The sequence below is a fragment of the Kogia breviceps genome, chromosome 1 (genome assembly GCF_026419965.1).
Source record: "Kogia breviceps isolate mKogBre1 chromosome 1, mKogBre1 haplotype 1, whole genome shotgun sequence".
NCBI lineage: Eukaryota > Metazoa > Chordata > Mammalia > Artiodactyla > Physeteridae > Kogia > Kogia breviceps.
In genome coordinates, this window is record NC_081310.1 from 126,326,896 (window position 1) to 126,348,625 (window position 21,730).

Consider the following 21,730-nt stretch of genomic DNA (forward strand, 5'->3'; position numbering starts at 1 on the left):
TGTGTGTGTGTTGTTTTATTTTATTTTTAAAGAATCCTGTTGGTAGATTTTTTAAAAGCTGCACTAGAGATTCAACTAGTTCATTGTCCGTTAGTGATTTACTCATTCTGCGCAGCCCATATCTCATACAGGCAGACCTTTGAGAAGGAACTGAGCCCTTTCAAAGGTCTGTGTTGTGGTGTGCTCAACAATGTACTCCTGGCAGTCCTGTGATGGGAGTCAGAGCTCAATTCCTCACAGCTGTGGCCTCCCTTTCACTCCACACAAAGCAACACTGCCTTTTTGCCTGGAGGACTTTCTTGAAAGATACTTCCAAGGCTCTGCTCAATGCAGAGATGCTTTTGATTCCTGAACATGAATCAATGCAATCTCCTACCAGCAAGCCAGACTATCCTATGATACAGCTCACAGTACACATTCTGGGCATGTAGACCCTGAAATTGAACTCTTCACTCTTTAAGTTGTTTTGATTGACTCCAGCCAGTTAGATGGTTGAAGGGAAATGCTAAACCAACAAATAATGGTTTCCAAAGGAAATCTCCCAGTTCAATAAAAGAGTATGTCTTCCTTATTATGGGAGATGCCGTGTCACAAGTGGGTGTTTTGTGCTTGGTTGAATTAAAAAAAAAAAAAAAGATCGGTCTTAAAAACTGTTAATGATAGAACACATGGCATAAATTATACTGTAAACTCCAAACAACTCGGAAATTATAAACATTGCTTAGTCAAGGCTTTTCTTTTAACGATGCCCTGATGTCTCTGGCACAGCCCAGCGATAATACTGATTTCAGTCAGTATTATTTATTTGAAAGGAGGAATTTCTTTTCCAAAAAAGTTTCTCTAAGAAAAGCTGTCTTCCTGGCCAACTTCATGAAATATCTTGTGCCTATGGCCTGTATCATGTCTTGCCTGTGGCCAGGGCCAGACAGTATGAGATAGCACAGGTTAGGGGAAGGAGAGTCATGTGATGAAAAGAAACTACAGGCTTGGTCCTGACATAGGCAGGAGGCTGACTCAAGTCAGTGGGAACTATGATGAAATAAAGACTGTCAGTTCTCTGTGCCAACATACTTGAGACCTGGTCAGAGTAAGCATTTAATTTAGAAGATCTTCCTTGGTTTGCCTATCAGAACAGCTTTCCAGGGGTGGGGAAGCAGAGAGATGTCTTTTAAATGATGAGAATAATACTTACAACTGTCTTCTATTTTTTTTTTCAACTTAAAAATTTTTTTTTCAACTTTTTTTTATTTTTCAACTTTTTAATTTTTTTCAAATAATTTTTTTCAATTATTTTCGTTTACAACTGTTTTTTATTAAGCACTTATTATAGGGCACGTGTCCAAATACTTTATGTACAATATCTAATTTAATCTTAACAGCCTTTGAGATAGGTACTATTATTATCTCCTTATTACAGGTGGTAGCTGGGGCTCAGAGAGGTTAAATTTTTCCCAAGATCATGTAGCAAGTACAGGGAAACCAGGATTCTAACCCAGGTCAAAGCCTACACAATGAACTATTAACAGCTATGTTATACCTCTTCCCCGAGGATTATTTAAGAAAATGTGTGTCAAAGTGTTTTGGAAGCAGCAAATGCTATAGAAATGCTAGTAGTGGGTTCTGGAGTCAGAAAAGCAGACCCATTCCACCTCTTAATAGCTCTGAGTATAAGTTTTGTTAATACTTTTAATCCCAGTCTTACAATATTGGACAATCAAGTTGGAGACCAAAGACCAAAAACCAGCTCATCTTTGGTCATCATGATGAGAGCCCTTTCTTTTGATACTGGTCTTTAACAAGTGTTCTGCTTTCCTCGAGCCTAATTTAACTAGAGCCCCCTTATCACAGTCTTTTCTTGCATGCTCACCCCAGATTATGTTTTTACTTGAGGCTTGTCAACCTGTAAATCACACAACTGGTTAGCAGAGGAAAGATGAGAGGGTGCGAAGGTTTGATCCAGCACATCCCACGGTTGGAACAGAGATGTGTGCCTGCCCTCTGGTTTATGGAAAGGTAGCAACATATCTATAAACAAAGACGTCCTGTGAAAAGAAAAAAAAAAGAAAATTTAAATGAACAGGAATATTATTTTTCTAATTCTAGAAGAACATTTTTTTCTTGGCCAGAAATGGATTAGGCAGTTGATCTATCCAGTGTACCTCTCCAATCTGACAGATCCCTGCCACATGGGGATGCTTTAGTGCAAACGTTCCATGAGTCTCTGAGTTCATTCATGTGGCAGATCTCCCTATGTCATATTCATTCATTTATTCAGTAAATGTTCATTCAGCCTGTACTCTGTGCCAGGTGCCGTGCGATTTAGATGATAACCAGTCCTGGCCTCAGAAGGGGTTACAATGTAGTGGGGAATTATAGTATAAACAAAAAAAATCATAACAAAACATGAATATGCTATGAGAAAACTGTGAATAAAGTGCCAAAGAAATGCAGGAAAGGGAGCCTGTAACTGCCTCTAACTCAGGCAAGATAGGGTGGGGTCAGGGTAGCTCCTTTCTGTGTTAGTCCAACAGCAGGCCTCAGAGAAGTAGGAGGTAATTTGGCTCCTAATTTCTGATTCGTTTCTCATTCTCAGCAGCAGACTGGGGCATGTTGAAAAGCTAGAGAAATAGTTGTTTAAGTAAAATTCGATATTTTCACGCATTTGAATTTTAGTGAACGTTAAGTTGGCAGTCACAGAGCCCATCCCAGGTGTTGTGACCTCAAGGGAAATAGCTGCCCTCCACCTTCCAGTTGGTACCCAAACCAGCACTGAGCCAATGCAAAAGCGGCAAAAGCTTACGTTCCAGTGGCACAGCGTAGTCACATAACTAATGAGAGGCCGTTTATCGTCTAAAGAATTATTTGTGAAAAGCATGGCTGTGTCATAAATGCAGCTCATGCTTCTGAGTCAGCTCCATCACTTAGCAGCTATGTGCGAAGTTGAGCAAGGTGGTTTGCGATCCTTAGCTCCCCCGTGTGTAACAAAGATAACAAAAGCCACTTAAGAGGTTTAAATGTGGCATAGAGAGGAAAAATTAACATTAAGTATCTCTTTCAGCTAGTGATTGCTATTTATATTCCCCAGAGACTTTTGTACACAAAATCCCACTAAGGAGACCAATGGTGGACAGGTTGGTCTTCAGAAGATGTTATGGAAAAGTGTATCCGATACAGAAGCTCTGAAATGTGAGCTCCTCTTCTGTCCACATCACATTTTCAGGGGGTTCCAGAATAGCAGTTCCTGATGTCTTCCAATAGTTGATCTGTACTATTTAGAACAATGATCTTTGAAAAAAGGTGCTTATGACCGTCACCAGTAATAAATTATAATAATTTGGACTTCTGACTTTTTTCCTCTTTCTACTTGAAAACTTAAAAAAGCCTTTGTGGAGAATTTTTTTTCCTTTTGAATATGAGAATTGTGGCCAGAATTCAGTCTAAACCAAATTTCAAATGTGGAGTTATAACCCCTACCTCTGCATGGAAACCATGGAGAGCCCCTTAGCCAGAGTGGCAGTTGGCAGTTCTCCCTTGTTCTCCTAGGACACATGCTGCAGGATGCCAACGAAGAAAAAGAATGGGCAAGGAACATGAGGGGAAATGCTAAAACCATCTGTACAGAGTTGGGTTTTATATGCTGCTGGTACAACAGGGTCCTTCTTGTTATCTTCACTAGAGTCCAGTCCCCCTCCCATGACTGCAATAAAAAGAAGAAACAGTAAACCTCTCACCGTATTGATTTCAGAGAGTTAGTGTGGTTCAGTGGAGGGAAGATCAGGGTGGGGGTCAGGAAACAGGATTCTAGCCTGGCTCCGTCATTAATGCACCCTTGGCATTTATGGAAATCCTCTTAAACCTTTGCAGTAGGCCCCTTGTCCTCTCTGAGACTCAGAGGCATCATCTGTAAACCGTGGATGTTTACAGTTATAGCCACTTCAGAGATCACGGTGAGGAAAACACACTACAGTGTATATAGTATTACTTCAGGCTTTCTGCACTAGAAGGGGAGACCCAGGGCTAGCCTCTACAGATACTCAGACTCCGGGGTGCTGGGGAAGAGAGAACACAATTGTCCTGGAGCCCATGTTTATGACCTGTCTTCTATTCCTCTTTCCCTAGGCCATGTCTAGAATAGAGGAGAATTATCTTGCAGTGCGGGCACTACATAATTCTTCTGGGGTCTGTGCCCATCACCCCTGCCTTCAGATGGGCCAGACAATGCCAGAAAGACAAACCTGTAACTGCCTCACTCCCGTCCATCCATACCCCTCACCCCCTGGTGCTGGGGGCATGGCCCTGCACCTGCAGACAGGATGCTCTTTGCCTCGGCCAACCTGTGGTCTTGGTCGTGGACCAGCTCCTGTAACTCTGGTCCACAGTCTCAGTGGGTATTTTTATTTTCCAGCAACAGTCGCCTGTTCACTTTGAACTTACTGTTTTCTGAAACACTAAGACAAAAGGGTGTTCAAAAGTTGGTTATAATGAGCTTTAAATAAAGACAGAGAGATAACTGGAAAAACAGAGATAAGTGGAAAATCACCTGATAATTTAAAAATTATCTATAAATAATGTAAAATTTAAAAGATAAATAAAAATTGAAGCAAAAATTAACAAGTGTGTCTTCTATCTGAATGTGGCATATTTAAGTCTCCAGTTGCAATTGTGTTACAGCATAATCATTCTGGTTTGTTGGCTTATTGTCCCTTCAAGTGGCCATTAATATGCTCTTTTATGGGGCATGGGTCACCACGGGGTGGCCTTAGCTGCAGATATGCTTTAGCAACAACTGCTCAGTGAAATGGCTTAGATTTCTCATTATACCGTCCTGCAGTTATGGCATCTTTCTTTTACTTTTCTTCCAAAATCCATTTGTGCATAACTCCTGTGTAGTCTTCAAAAGAGCCTAACTTCTAACCAGTACAGGCATAGGTACAAATAGAAACTGCCCTAGTATTTACTTGTGGATTATTTTCTACATTTTTCCATTTCTAAATCCTCCCAACAGACCAATTTTCTTTGGTAACAAAGAATACATTTCTCTTTAAGTTTGTAAAAGGAGCTACATAAAATTCTCCAGACACATGTTTAAAATGTGTGGTCAAACTGGCATCTGTCCTTGGAAATGGCCAGTGGTGGAGAATTTTTAAGTTTGTCTATTGATACCTCAAAGAGATTTTTTTTAATGGAACATTAGGCCCTCAATTATGAATTTTTGCCACATTTCAGATCTGCCCAGCGGACCTTTCAACTTTATGCTCTTTTTGTTGTTAATGAGACACTCCATTATTCACTTATGAAGCCTGGTTCTTCTTAGTGCTTTGACTTTAGAGAAGGATTTAATTTAGAAATTTAACCTGTGGAATAAACTGTGTTTCACTTGAAACCATTTAGAGACAAATGGGTTTTTGTAATGCTATGAGATCAATTTATATTTCTCCAAAGAATTGCCATATTCAATCTCAAAAGGCATACTGTTAATGCAAAATTTAAGCTATGGAAAACTTGCTTGTCCAAACACTAAGAAAGAATTTCCCCTCATAGCCTGGAGTCCTCTGCTTTGTTGATCTAAGATGTCAAGCACTGCTGCAGTTACCTGATGCAAGATAAGATTAAAACACAGCTAACACACTGCTGAAACACAGCTGAAGATTAAAAAACACTGAAGCACAGTAAATGATGGGAAAGTGAATGACCGAGGCAGGAAGGAGGAAAATAAACTCACATTTCTATGAAGTTATTAAAGGAAGGAATTGTGGGGAGTTAGGTAGTCTATTTCACATGTCAGACTAAGCCAGAATTAGTTTGCTTAGAAATCTACAGGCAGACACTAGGTGCAGATTATGAGCCTGGGCCTTGCTGCCAGACAAATATGGGTTCAGATCCCTGCTCTTTAGAGTGACCCTGGATTTTTACTTATTTTCTCTGTGGCTTTTTCCTTATATGTAAAATGGCAAAATAATTCCTACACTGGAGAGTTGCTGTGCTAATTAAATAAAAATGATCCTCTTAAAGCTCCTAACGCACGTATTTCATGCTTAATGATAGGAGGAAGTCCAGAAATTTTTAGTTTTATTACAGTTAAAAACTATAGAACAATTTACCCTTTACTCTTTGTTTAAACAATGTTATGTTGGACATTATTTACATACCATAAAATTTATCCAATGTTTAAGTGTATAATGCAGTGATTTTTTTTTGATAAAGTTATAGAGTCATTCAGCCATCACTGCAATCCAAATCCAGTTTTAGAACATTTTAATAACCACAAAAAAATTCCCTCATGTCTATTTGAAGTTGATCTATGCCTAGGCAACCACTGATCTGCTTCCTATCCCTATGTATTTACCTTTGCTGAACATTTCATATAAATGTAGTTGTATAGTATGTAGTCAGTTACAACTGTGTTCTTTCACTTAGCCTAATTTTTTTTTTTTTTGAAATTCACTCATGTTGTGGCATGTGTCAGTTCCTTATTCCCTTTTATTGCTGAATAGAATTCCATTACATAATGGTATTCCCCGCTCTGTACAGTTTGCTTTACTCCAACTTGATTTTACAAAAAACCCACATTAGTACCTGTTTTTGCTAACCAAAAGAAATCCAAAGAGGATGTTTGCTTTTGCAAAAATACTATTCAGAATTTGCTTTGCAGGGAGCCATTATACGGTCAGCACCAACCCAAGCAGCAAGAGTGGCACTGCCAAGCTCCTTCCCCAGGAACTATACTCAGCATCAAGCCCCCATAGCTTTGAACTGTGTCTGTGAGCATTTATGCTTTATCTTGATTTATTTTATGAATTGAGTTAGTAAGATGTGTCCTAAGGTAATCGCTTCTTCGCCTGCCACCATTTAGGCTTACAAAAGGTTTCTTAGAAACCCACTACTTTTGGATAGTGGAGGAAACCCATATATGGACATAACACATCTTGTGCATCCATTCACCAGTTATTGGATTGTTTTTAGTCAATTTGGATTGTTTCCGGTTTGGGGCTATTATGAATAATGCTTCTATGTACATTTACATACATGTCTTTGTGTGGACATATATTTTCTTTTTAAAAATATATTTATTTATTTATTTATTTTATTTTTGGCTGCGTTGGGTCTTCGTTGTTGCATGCGGGCTTTCTCTGGTTGCGGCGAGCGGGGGCTACTCTTCATTGTGGTGCATGGGCTTCTCACTGCAGTGGCTTCTCTTGTTGCAGAGCATGAGCTCTAGTCTTGTGGCCTTCAGTAGTTGCAGCACGCAGGCTCAGTAGTTGTGGCTCGTGGGCTCTAGAGCACAGGCTCAGTAGTTGTGGTGCACGGGCTTAGTTGCTCTGCGGCATGTGGGATCTTCCTGGACCAGGGCTCGAACCTGTGTCCCTTGCATTGGCCGGTGGATTCTTAACCACTGTGCCACCAGGGAAGTCCCAACATGTATTTTCTTTGGGTAGATCCTTAGGTATGGAATTTCTGGGTAGTATGAAAAGTTTATATTTAACAATTTAGTAAACTACCAAACTGTTTTCCAAGTTTCTGAAGCATTTTACATTCCCACCAGCCATGTAAGAAGGTTCTGTTTTCTCTACATCATCACCAATGCTTGGGATTGTCTGTCTTTTTCACTATAGTCATTCTAGTAGGTATGTAGCAGTATCTCATTGTAGTTTTAATTTGCATTTCCCTAATGAGTAATGACATAGAGCATCTTTTAATGTACTTATTAGCAGTCTATATATCTTTGCTGGTAAAATATATTTTTAAGTCTTTTGTCCATTTCTTAATTGGGTGGTTTGTATTACTGAGTTGTAAGCGTTCTCTATATATACTGAATATATATCCTTTATCAGATAAAAATATTTGCTCCCGGTCTGTGGCTTATTTTTTGAACTTAAAAAGGCACCATGAAGAAAATGAAAAGTTTTAAATTTTGAAATGAAAAATTAAAATTTGTCTAATTTTATCAATTTTAATGGATTTAATGGATTATGCTTTTGGTGTCAGATCTAAGAACTCTTTGTGTAGTCCAAGCCCACAAAGATCTTCTGCTACTATTTTTCCCAGAAGTTTCTTTAGTTCTAGCTCTTAAATTTAGTTGTATGATCTGTTTTGAGTTAATTTTTGTATAAGGAGTGAGGATCTATAATATTTTTTCATCTGGAAGATAATATTTTTGTATGTGGTATCCAATTGTTCTTATACTATTTATTGAAAAGACTAGCCTTTCCCACATTGGATTATCATGGCACATTTGCTAAAAACCAAATGAGCATACATGTAAGAGTATTTTTTAGAATTTAAGTTCTGTTCCATTGATCTAAATGCATATCCTTGCAAGTGTCCTGATTATTGTGCAGAGAGTCTCCTCTTATATCAATACCACAGTGTCTTGATTACCAAGTGTTGAGATCAAGTAGTAAGGCAGTACAAGTCTTCCAACTTTGTTTTTTTCCTATTGTTTTCATCAGCATAGGTCTTTTGTACTTCCATAAAAGTTTTAGGATCAACTAACCAAATTCAATTAAAATGTCAAATAAGATTTTGATAGGGATTACTTTGAATCTATAGATCAATTTGGAGATAATTGTCATCCTGAGAATGTGGAGTCTCACAATTTTTTAACATGAGGTATCTCTCCATTTATTTACATTTTCTTTAACTTCTCTCAGCACCGTTTTGTAGTTTTGGTGTACAAGTTCTTCATTTATTTTGTTAAATTTAGCTCTAAAGTCTTTCGTTTCTCTATTTTCTGAGAGTTTATGAATGATTGGTCTTTCTTTAAATATTTGATAGAATTCACCAGTGAAGCCACAGGGACCAGGTTTTTATTTGTGGGAAGATTATTAATTGCTAATCCAACTGATTTACATGTCATAGGTCTACTCATATTTTCTATTTTATATTTTTCTTGAGTCAGTTTGGTAATTTGTGTCTTTTTGTAAATTTTTCTACTTCATATAAGTTATCTAACTTGTTGGCATGAAGTTATTCCTTTTAATTTCTGTAGGGTCAGTAGTGGTGTCCCCTCTTTCATCTTTGATTTGGTTAATTTCTGTCTTCTCTTTCTTTTATGGGGTCAGTCTAGCTAAGGGTTTGTAAATTTTGTTAATCTTTTTAAAGAACCAACTGCTGGTTTTATTGTCGCTCTTGTTTTTCTGTTTCCTGTTTCACTCATTTATGCTCAGATCCCTCAGAAATAAACACAGTATTCCAAAGTTTCACCTTCAGTTCCATGCAGATCATTTATTAACCTATAAATAGTTACTGAAATTGAACCAAAGAGGATCCTGGAATATGGTGTTAGTCTTTGAGGGTATAAAGGTGTCTTCAGGCCTTCTCCAAGGGGCTTTTTAAATCCCTAAATCTCCAAATTACTCTCCTTCCATGTGCAAAGCTTTCACATCATTTAACCTCTATACTTAACCCTTTGCTCAGACAACCTCCCCCAAACATATTTTCCATAAATAGCCCAGACATGACTCCTCTTACAATTCTGTTTGGGGGAAGTCCTTTCCTTAAGAAGAGAGTGTGTGAAAAAAAAAAAAAATTGGCAAAGGTAAACATGATTATAATTGACAAAAGAAGATTTTAATCTTCAGCTCCTTTTTCTGCCATCTCATAAATCCACTCAAAACAGAAAAAGAATAAATGAAAGTGATCTTATCCCTCAGTATACGAACTTCTGAAGAAAGCATGTTTTATGCTTTTTTTCTGCTGTTTTGAGGGTCTGTTGAGAGATGCTAATGAAGTCAGTTTCCATCAAGGGCTTCTGCTTGAGGCTGAAGAAGGTAGAAAGGGACTGGCACTTTTCAAAGCATAATAACTTAACAACTGGTACCAGAAATGCAGCAAGATAAACAGGATGATTACATGTCTGTAGGATGTGAGTATAGTTTTTTTCAGGAAGCCTTCCAAATGGTCGAGTTTTTCCAAGGAAAACATCAGAGAAAGAAAGCAAACTACTTAGGAAAGTTTCAAAATCATAGACTTAGACTGCCCTCTGAAAACATGGCTCCTTGTAAACTGAAAAATTTTAGTCTAGCCAGTTAAATGCTTCATGATCACCTTGCCAATTTCTCCTCCCTGCTTTAGCTTCAAAAAGAATTTTTTTCTTTTTCTTCTTTTAAAAATTAATTAATTAATTAATTTTATTTTTGGCTGTATTGGGTCTTTGTTGCAGTGCACAGGCTTCTCACTGTGGTGGCTTCTCATTGCGGAGCACAGGCTCTAGGCATGCGGGCTTCAGTAGTTGTGGCACGTGGGCTCAGTAGTTGTGGCACCTGGGCTTAGTTGCTCTGTGGCATGTGGGATCTTCCTGGACCAGGGCTCGAACCCATGTCCCCTGCGTTGGCACGTGGATTCTTAACCACTGTGCCACCAGGGAAGCCCCCCAAATAATTTCTTAGAGATCTTGATGTATTTACAGTTTGATCAATTATGCAAAAATACCTGCCAGATCCTGCCTTCCCAAATCCTATCCTGTGATGGTGATGAAAGATGTGTATGCTGTGAACCAAGTCTGGAAGGTTATAAGGAGCAACTTCTGGACCTGAAAAGGGTTCTAGAATTAGGGTAATATGAATCCATGGGTGCCTGGGAGCCTGCTGAGCTGTCCTCCATAGTCATCTGTTACTGGGTTTCTACTCAGCTTTCTGCTTTGTCTGCTCTGTCTTACCTACCTCACTCCTTCCAGTCTCCCTTTCCTAGGAGCTGGGTCAAGCTTCCTGCTTCAACGTGGACACATTTCTTGGTGCTAAGGCCCTGTCAGTCACATGAAGATGAGTCCCACCTCTGCCCAGAGAGTCCTGGAATTTCACCACCATCCTGAATCAGACTGGTGAACTTGCTTGTGATACAGCTTGCTAGTGTGCCAACTCTCTCCCCTAACTATTATATCAGTGGTTACTCCTATTTCCCTAGCAGCCCACAGTTCAGTGTGGAACTCATTGCTGAGGCCACACAGAACACAACTACATCCAGAGAGAGTTTTAAGAAGCCATAAAGCAGAGGTTTGTTGACTCTATGACAGAGAATGTGCTGGTTCTTGGCAAAGTTAGTGGGCTTAGCAGTCTCTGCTTTCTTCCTTCAGGTTTTAGGAGCAAAGCAGAGAAGCCCTTCAAGCTGTAATAGAATCAAAGATTTTAGATGAGAGGTAGTCACCTCCTTCTCTGCCTAGTCAGCCCACAGACTAGAAAGCCAATTCAGCATCCAGCATTCTACTGTATAGTATTAGGTTTCAGTAGTAGCTGCGCATATGTAACCAAGCTAGGCACTGGCCCAGCAAACGAATCCCAGAATCTAATCAGGGAGGTAGGGTTTGCTTGGAGTAGAAGCTGAAAGGAATTAATGACAACTCATGGTAAAGGTGGTAATGCCAGGAAGACTGGAATATAGTGTAGGAACAGGGCATTTGGCACCAGGATGCCTACCCTCTTTGCTGCTTCTCAACCCTGCCCTACCCGATGCTTTACTTGTGAAAGCCTGGCATGTGATGGAGTCTCTCAGTGCTTTCAGAAAGAAAGAGGCGTGTGGGATCCTCCCGGACCGGGGCACGAACCCGTGTCCCCTGCATCGGCAGGCAGACTCTCAACCACTGCGTCACCAGGGAAGCCCTGTGGGAAGATTTTTAACAAAGTCAACTTATTAAATAAGTAGGGCTAATCAAGTTATCTGTTTCTTCTTGAGTAAGTTTTGGTAGTTTCATGTCTTCGAAGAAACTTATCTGTTTCACCTAAGTTGGCAAATTTATTGGCATAAAGTTGTCATAACATTCCCTTATTATACTCTTTTAACATCTATTGAATCTATAGTGATGGTACCTCTCTACTCCTTGAGGTTGGTAATTGTGTCTTTCTTTTTTTCCTGATCAGTCTAGCTATATAGGTTTATACATTGTATAGATCTTCTCAAAGAACCAATGCTTTGTTTAATTGAGTTTTCTCTATTCTTTCTTCTATTTTTTATTGATTTCTGTACTGCTCTTTATTGGTTTCTTTCTTCTACAATTATCTTGGGTTTAATTTGTGCTTTTTCTAGTTACTTAGGTAGAAGCTGAGGTCTTTGATTTGAGACTTTTCTTCTTTTCTAATATAAACATTTAATACTGAAATTTCTCCCTTAGTACTGCTTTAACAGCATCCTACAAATTCTGATATGCTGTGTTTGCATTTTCATTCAGTTCAGAATATTTTCTAATATCTTTTTTGAGTTATTTAACCCCTATGTTATTTTGAAGTAAGTTATTTAGTTCCCAGATATTTGGGGATTTTCCAGATATCTTTCTGTTATTGATTTATTTACACATGTGCACTGATAAGTATTCCACTGAATACTCAAGGGGAAACCTCTGCAGATTTCCAGTTTCTCTCTGTACAACTGTCTCCTCTATAGTACTTTGCCCTATGAATTCTCACTGCTTTGATTGCCCCTGGCTCTTATCTACATCTCCTTAACTCAGGATGTCCTTTGGGTGCCTCCTAGGTTTCCTTCCCTGTATCACACCCTGGTAACTCTCAGAGTTTAAAGCTGGAATAATTGTAGGGCTCACCTTTTTTTTCTTCCCATCTGTCAGAGACCACTATTCTTCATTGCTGATACCTGTGTCTTGACATCTTTGTTCTATGCATTCTGTTGGATTTCTGGTTGTTTCAGACAGGTGAGTAAATCTAATACCTGTGACTTCATCTTGCCTTGAAGTAGAAGTCTGGACTGTGTTTTTTAACATGTGTATTCATCCCTTGCTATATCTAATATAGTACCATTTGCATGGAGAAAAAAATCCATGTGCACAGATGAAGTATACAGGGATAGGAGGCAGAAAGCCTGGGGTCTAGTCCCTGGTGCTTGGAACAACCGATTATGTGCCCTTGGGCATTCATTTAACCTTCCGAATGTAGTCATCTACCCTACCCAGTCTAATAAGAAGAAGAATTACCATTTAATGAGCATGCGCCATATGACAGGCACTGTGCTAAGAGCTTTATGTAATTGTCTTATTTAATACTCACAAGGTAGCTTAGCAAAGATTATCTCATTGAATTCTCACAGCATTCCTATGAGGTAAATTTTATTAACCCACATGTCATGATAAAGAGAAAGATAAAGCCTTTGGCGCAATTAAGTGTCTTGCCCCAAGTCACTCATCTGGTCAGTTCCGTAGCAGAGTTCAAACAAATCCATTACCTATGTCCCACTGCCACAGACTTGACAGATTTGTGAAAATGAAGAGAGTTAATGGATGCAAGCATGCCTTGCAGAATGTAAAACTTAGTAAAAAAAATAGTAACAATTTGGTAATCATAATTCATTATCAGTGAATTAATCTCATTTTTGACTGTTTCTGTATATACCTCTAAGGAAAAAAAAATCATTGTTCTCAATTCGAGATGAAAGCTTCAAGCACTTTGAGATACTTTATTATTCAACATGTCTATAACTCATCGTGGTTGTAAGCAAAAAGAATTAGAAGTTTACATCACAGATTTGCTAAGAGTGAAGAATATTTCTCCTTATTGCCTTTTATCAAGATTGTACAGATACAGAGCCCAGTTCGATGGGGCCTTTGATTTTCTACCCTGTGCTAGTTAGTGAAGGACTCTAGTGAAAGGAATGTTTTATCTTGTCATCTGCTTATCAGACAGCTGGAGTCTACAACAAGACCACTCTGCTTGCCAAGCCAGACTTCAGGCCAATTAGGGCCTCTGCTCCAAGGGGAGAAGAATATGATTTGACATGATTCAGGCGAGGTACATGTGGACTGGCTCACAGACAGTTTCACATTTTGTTGCCAACAGCTTAGGAATCTTCAGTCTTTTTTCATATGAGGTTACATATGAAAAAAATGTGTGTTTTTCTTTTGTTGTTATTGCTAAATTGTGCAAATAAGAAGAGGGAGCTAGTTGGCCCACTCATTTTTGTCTTCCTAAGAATGCTGACTTTCCAATTTTTAACAAAGGGATCTCAGACTTTAGCTTATTAAATGACCCAAGAATCATGGTTGAGGTCACTAGAGGGAGAAAACAATTATGGACTTTATAGAGAGTAAACAAATAGAAAACTCTTAGAGGACTGATGTCTTTTTAACTTTTAAGGGTATGCTCTCAAGCCAAATAGCTGATGGCACGGATCAATGCAGCGTTTGCAATGTGTTCATGTAGAAAGATGCTGACCTCTAAATGCCGCTCATCTGATAGGACTACAGTGACAAACTAGAATGTTACTTATTTTTTCACGTTGGAAATGAGAACCTGCTTGTTTTCTGGTTGGTTTACTCTTTTGCCTCCAATCCTGTCTGGTAGAAGAACTTGCACATATGGATTCCTGTCCATCACATACCTCTGGTTGTCCTGTAAGCTGTTTCATGCTAAGAAGAATTTGTCTCAGGATAAAAAAGTCAGGCAAGTGGAATTATATTTTCCAATTAGAAAATGCCAACATACAGATTAAGAGGTCAATAGTGCCACACTTGGCCAACCAATTAAACATGTTTCTGTTGAAATAGTCCAGAGTTATTATATCTTCATTTATTCATTCATTCCACTATGTTGAAAATAATTTTTCTCTTCTACTAACATGATACAATTCTTTAACTAAGCAGCCACTAGAAATTCTGGTCCAATCACACAGTCTTTTCCCAGTAAGAAATAGTTTCAGATTTCTGATTCTGTTTTGAGAGTTTTGGTGGGCCTACTAAGGCAGTTCAGGAAGTAGATGGTTGCAGCAGTATGTTCTTTAAATCATCCGTGAACAGTAAAAGTGATACATATCTCATTCATCTTTGGATTCCACGAATCCAGTTCGGTGCCTGCACATAGCACGTCCTCAATAAAGGTTTGTTGGGTGAATAAATGATGAAGACTTTCCTGTCTGGCATCCTGTGAAAGATGACAAAAGAATCAGGAAATTATTTGCATGTTCCTTGAGGAAAACCTTTTGTTGATTCAGTGATGACTCAGGTTGGAATTCTAAGGTCTCTCCCAGACTTATGATTCTATCGTTCTTTTTAACATTGAGTTTTCCACATTTCTTTGGATATAAGTGGAAGCATTTCTAAACCTTTTCACTGAAGAAAACCTTCTTGATCTTGATACTAAACTGCTTATGAGCGAGACCCAGAAAGTTACAGTGAGGTCTTCTGTCATGTTAGGCTTTCATCAGCTCAACATTAGCAGAGCCCAACTGTCTGAAACCAAATAAGAAATATTGATTGAGTGTGAAATGATACTTGCTAAAAACATCTGAGTTCTAGAACCTATGTGAAGACAATGTGAAGTCATTATTCATCACCAGCACACCTATCACGCCTGGCACAGAGTGGGCACTCGGTAAATTTAATTATTACTGCAGCTCTTAACTACTAGTATAATTCTACTGATAGTGATAACTTTGTGTTCTGAGTGCACGGGGACCCCAGATATATATCAGTGTAGAGGCATTCAGAAAGAAGGTGATAACCTAGCCCGGGTTCAAGCCTGGCTAACAGCTCACAGCTCAGGGACACCCCCAAGCCCTAGCAATACCCATACCCTCCACAGCACAGCACCACACATTTTTGTCTTTTATCTAACCCTGGCTCATAGCCTCAACTTTCCTTTCTTAACTTCCTCACTCTCTTTTTATGAATTGAAACGAAGACATACTTCTTTTAGCCTCCCTGATGCAGAAGCCTTTATATGATAATTTTTTGCCGGGAAGGTGAATGAGAATGAGGGAGAAAGAATGAATTATCATTTCCTTTGTTATAATTAGAAAGATGTCTTGGTTTCAGTGTCCATCTGTGGCTCCCAGGCTTACTGAGAACACCATGAGGACTATTTTAAAGGATGGACAGAATATTTGTACTCAGGAAGAATTGATGTTTCACAGGAAAGAAGTGTGGACAAGTGGTAATCTCCCACATGGAAACTTTTCCCCTAACTGTTCACTTCCTTAAACAGAAGCCACTTCCTTTGAATTGTGGGGGGTCACTTTTCTTTTGAAATACACCCTTGCTTCATGGTTTGTGATTGTAACGCATGAGAAAAAATTTGTTTCAGAGAAAAATACAGCATACTTGTTATACGTGATACAATGTATTGGTCGTGGCAGTTTAATTTGGTGAGGGGTTACATATTTCATTTTGCAAAGAAGCAAAATTTAACCTTTGGTAAATGGCACCTGTTTTATCACAACATATAAAATAAATCTAAGCAAAGGAATTTTCTCTTTCAAGGGCGGCTTAAAATTCACCTCCTCCAGACTAACTCCTTGATCCTACCCCCCACCAAAACAGACAAACAAACAAACACCATCAAATACATTTTGGGAATCATTATGTGCCACATATTATGCTGGGTTCTCTCACATGAGTCACCTCTAGTCAGAACTAAGTGCTCTCCTTCAGTCTCCCATTACACTTTTCCCTCATTTAGAGTGGGGATAACCTGGGGAAAGGGAGATTGAATAAAGACACAGCATTGATCCTAGAGAAATATGCGCATCTAAGCTAAGGCTGAGGGAATGGAGAGAAGGGAAGGTTAAAGAAGTGGAATTAGTAGGCCTTCAAGCTTGAATAGATGTGGAGGGAAAGGGAAGGGTAGGATCAAGACTGCACTCCAGCTTTTAGCTTGGGTGATTCAAAATTGAGAAGGTAGAGCAGATTGGAAGGTCTGTGAAACTACTGACTTCAGGCAAAAATGAAAGAAGCTGATTATTATGCACTAAAATTATAAAATGACTACTTCAGAGAAAAGATTTATAAACATTGATTTTGATTAATAATGCCCCTCTAACGCTTTGTAATTAAACCATCAACCATCAGGACTTACTAAGGATGGGGAATTAGATACAGCCAAGTTTGTCCAGAAAGAACATGAAATACTCTTTAATGCCTTACTTGGCCTGAAACTAACAGGTTTGTTCACTACACATTTCTTGAGCACTGACTCTATGACAGGTACTAAGCCTGCACAGATGGCTGGGACTCACTACCTGTCGTGGTGAAGCTCTTCAGTCTGGAGAGACAGATGTGCAAATGATTAACTGTGATAGATGTGATAAATCCTATTGTAGAGCTACACAAGAGGTAGGGGCAAGGCACCCTTACCATCTACCCACAAGCCTAGGCCAGATGGTGCCACACCTACCACTGGACATATTTGCAAAGACCTGATCCTTGATTGTTACCACCTCCATCATGCCCCCTTATAGTCATGTAAGGAAGAGAAGCTGAGAGGACTTAAACTTTGGAGTCAGGCAAATCTGAGTTCCAAGCCCAGATCCATGCTTGTTACCTGTGTGACCTTGAGCAAGGTAGTCTATCCTTAAGCCTCAGTTTCCTCATTTGTAAAATGGGGATGACTACCGCTTCATCAGATAATTGTGAAAATAAAACTGGGTAAGGTATGTTAAGTGCATGTCATATAGTAGGTATTCAAGAAATATTAATTCTGAGACTGTAGTCCCATTTTCACTAATGCTTATATAGTGTCATCCAGAAGGAGTAAAATTCTATAGATGACTATTTAATCATAGTCTGAAAACTTTAGTGTAAACTAAAGTGGGCTAGAGTCAGCACACTGGGTCTGAGCAGTGTGTGTGTCTCTAGTAAATAGTTTAACCTTGAGAAAATCCTCTTACACTGCCTGCTGATCTTATCTCCAAGCCTGGACTTTTCTCTTTCCAGGGCCCAGAAACTCCCCCTGTTAAAAGGAGATATCTCATACTGGTGATAACATAATATTTCTTTTATCTTACTTGTTTATATATTGAATAATTTAATTTTTATTTTTATCTAAGATGAACATGTAGGTTTAAAAAACTAGTAACTATGAATCATAAAATGGAAATCTACATAACACATCCCCTCTGCATCCTGCACTCTGAATTTCAGTCAGCCACTTTTACCATTCTTAACTGTTTATTTGGGAATTTACCTCTATGTATCTAAATAACATCCTTACACTACAATTCTTGGTTATTTGTATAATTTTAATCATTATTCATTGATTTCCCACTGTGGGAAAAAAGGATTTAACACTCCTTTCATAGATACACACAAACACACACACACACACACACACACACACACGCCACTCCTCTTCCATCCTTCTTATATAGATCATAAATGTTGGTTAGATATTCAGATTTTACATTGTTATTCACAGTTAAGTCAGATAATGAATATGATTACATACAATTGCATTTCCTTCCTTACACAAATTTTTTGTTTCCCTAAAGGTAATAATTTCATTGCTTTCCTGTTTGCTTAGTTTTCCTCCTGGTAGCACTAGTTCATCCCAAAATGCTTATAAAAAGTATGTGTCCTGGGCTTCCCTGGTGGCACAGTGGTTGAGAGTCCGCCTGCCGATGCAGGGGACACGGGTTCGTGCCCTGGTCCGGGAAGATCCCACATGCTGCGGAGCGGCTGGGCTCGTGAGCCGTGGCCGCTGAGCCTGTGCGTCCAGAGCCTGTGCTCCGCAACGGGAGAGGCCGCAACGGTGAGAGGCCCGCGTACCCCCCCCCCCCAAAAAAAAAAAAAAAAAAAAAAAGTATGTGTCCTTTCACTACATTTGAACACATCTGGCAATCTCTCAGTTTGTGGAAGACATTTCTCTTGGAAGTCCTGCATCCTCTTGTTCCAAATCGGGCTAGTTGCTCTCCAGACCTGCTATGTAACCAAATTCCTGGGATCTTAATCTCCTTTCACCATCTTCCTGGGATACTCTTACCCTCAGTATGGTGATGGGTTCTCTATTTCCTGGATTCCATGTGTTCTTCCTACTTGTTTTACTCCCTCATTTTGTAGAAGCACATTGTCCAGTAATGTTTTCTAAAAGGGGAAGAATGGCTTTTGTTTTTGGATATTGCATACCTGAAAATGTCTTTATTCCACCCTCACATTTGATTGATAGTTTGATTTGGTTTAAAATTACCAATACAGGTCAGAAATATTTTTTTCTCCCAATTTTAAAGCATCACTCCATTGCTTTTATAATTGGGTGTTTTTCTGATTGTCAGTACTTTCTAGGTGAACTGGGTTTTTTTGTTTTATGTATTTATTTTTTAATCACTGTAAACTTTAAACATGTTCTGTTTAACTCTAGTGTCTTAAAATTTCACAGTTACGTGTTTTAGTGTAGGTCTATTTTCATTTATTGTTAGCGGGCCCTTTCAAACTGGAAAGTCATCTTTCTATTCTTAGTTAAGATAATTTTCTTTAAATAATACTAATATGCTCTGAAGTCATGAGTTCAAAAGTCACTTTCAGATTTGTTTTAATTCTTTTTTTATTGAAGTAGAGTTGGTTTAAAATATTATATTAGTTTCATGTATAAAATATAGCAATTTGATATTTTCATAGATTATACTCCATTTAAAGTTATTATAAAATACTGGTTATGTTCTCTGTACTATATATTACATCCTAGTATATTTTTTATCAGATTAAAAAATTTCTTATTAAAATTATTGCTTGACCTTTTTTGTTTTCTTTTAAATTTTTAATTTTTTTAAAAGATTTTTATTAGAATTGTTGAAAATCAGAATTACCAAAACTTCACAAATTACTTATTAATGCCAATTTTCATCATTTTTTCTGTCCAGAACTATAAAAGAAAAAAGTCTTTCTAATGTAATGAAAAAGACAAGTTAAAGATTAGTATATGTAGCATGTATTATACTTTAGCTAATTATGCTCATGAGGTCAATTGTTGTATGGAAACTCAACCTCATTTATTGGACATCTTTAGGAAATGATCAATTCCACAGAGAAATGTATGTACACAGCCTTATTTTCATTTTACCTATATTTAATTAAAATATTCCTCAAAGATGTTATTTATTTGCCTAACTTAAACCAGGACCGCCCTTTTAACAGACCCTACTGAGTATTTATTTATTCTTTCATTTACTTAGTCAGCAAGTGTTGTGTAAATTTTTCTTGGTGAGTCAGGATCATCATTATACATTATTGGTAGTGTTAAACTTCAAGACAGTTTTGCCCTTAGGTGCCGTGAAGCTGTGTAGTGCAGTCGGCCTCAAATACAGTGCTTTGAGAAAATTAACGCTTTTTGAGAAAAAGCTCATATGACTCAGTAAGGAAAAGAAAAACAACGCAATAGGAAAAAAAATGAACTGGTATTTCACAGAAACGGGATAACACATGGCTCATAAACATATGAAAAGATTCTCAATTTCTTAGGGACCAGAGAAATACAAATGAAAACCACAATGAGTTACCATTGTACACCACCACTAGCTAAGCCTGACAAATCCAAGTGTTACTGAGGATGTGGAGCTATAGAACTCATTTATACTGCTAGTAGAAGTATAAATTTGTGTAACTCTGTGGAAAACAATTTGGCATTAGCCAGTAAAGTTGAACATGCACATCCCTGCTACCCAGTGATTCCATTCCTAAGTGTGAACCCTATGAAAAATTGTACATCTGTGTAGAAGATGTATATAAGAATGTTCTGCCAGTGTGGTTTATGGGGGAAAACTGAAACAACTTAAATATACATGTGGATGAATTGGATGTGTACTCATACACTGGAATACCATCCAGCAGTGAAAATTAGTGCATTATAACTATTTGCATCAATATGGGTGAATGTTATAAATAATGTTGAGGGAAAAAAAGGAAGTCTCAGAAGAAGACATACAAGTATTATTCAATTTATATAAAGTTAAAAAGCTGACCTTACAGAATATATTTTGTAGGGATATATAAAACTCGATCCAACTATAAAGCAAAGCAAAAAAAAAAAAAAAGATTAAGAAATAATGCCTAGGTATTATCCTACTGAAGATGTGCCTTGAAAGCTGTTGAGTCACTGCAAAAAACCCTTCAGTAAGCATGTGAGAAAACCGCGCTAGCATCACTCCTGGGACCGTTCTGATCATCCTTACTGGGCGCCACAGAGGCAAGAGGGTCATTTTCCTGAAGCAGCTGAGCAGTGGCTTGCTACTTGTGACTGGGCCTCTGTCCCTCAATCGAGTTCCTCTGCAGAGAACACACCAGAAATTTGTCATTGCTACCTCCACCAAAACTGATATCAGTGGTGTGAAAATCCCAGAACATCTCACTGACGCTTACTTCAAGAAGAAGAAGCTGCATAAGCCCAGGCACCAGGAAGGTGAGACCTTCGACACAGAGAGAGAGAGATACGAGATTACAGAGCAGCGCAAGGTTGATCAGAAAGCTGTGTACTCAAAAATTCTGCGAAGAATCAAAGCTGTTCCTCAGCTCCAGGGCTACCTCTGCTCTGTGTTTGCTCTCACAAATGAAATTTATCCTCACAAAGTAGTGTTCTAAACTTCTTACAAGGAACCTTATTAAATAACTCGGTCTATTAAAAAAGAAAAGAAATTATCCAGAGAGTATTTACATGGGAGGGAGGGTGGGTAAGGGGTATGATTATAGAAGGACACAGAGGAATTCAAAGACATGGTAATGTTCTATATTACTTCAGTATCATTTCATTAAACCAGTATTTCCTAAATGCCTGCTATGTGCTAGGTACTGCTATAAGCATGTAGGAGTACAAGAGCCCTTTATGGAGAACATATTCTACAGGAAAAGACAAAAAAATGAATGAGATAAATTATTAAATTATTATTTAAATTATTATTGTTTTAGAAACTGATAAGTTCTATGGAAAACATAAGAAGGTGAGGGAGTTAAGACAGAGCAGAGTGAGTGTATGGTTTGCAGAATTAAATGAGATGAGGCTTCATTGAGGTGACGTTTGAGCCAAGATTTGAAGGG

General features: G+C 38.3%; 1 pseudogene; it reads left to right on the forward strand.

Annotated features, from left to right (window-relative positions):
* The first annotated feature begins 20,745 nt into the window (after positions 1-20,745).
* LOC131755275 (large ribosomal subunit protein eL6 pseudogene) lies at positions 20,746-21,277 on the forward strand (annotated as a pseudogene).
* Positions 21,278-21,730: the final 453 nt, after the last annotated feature.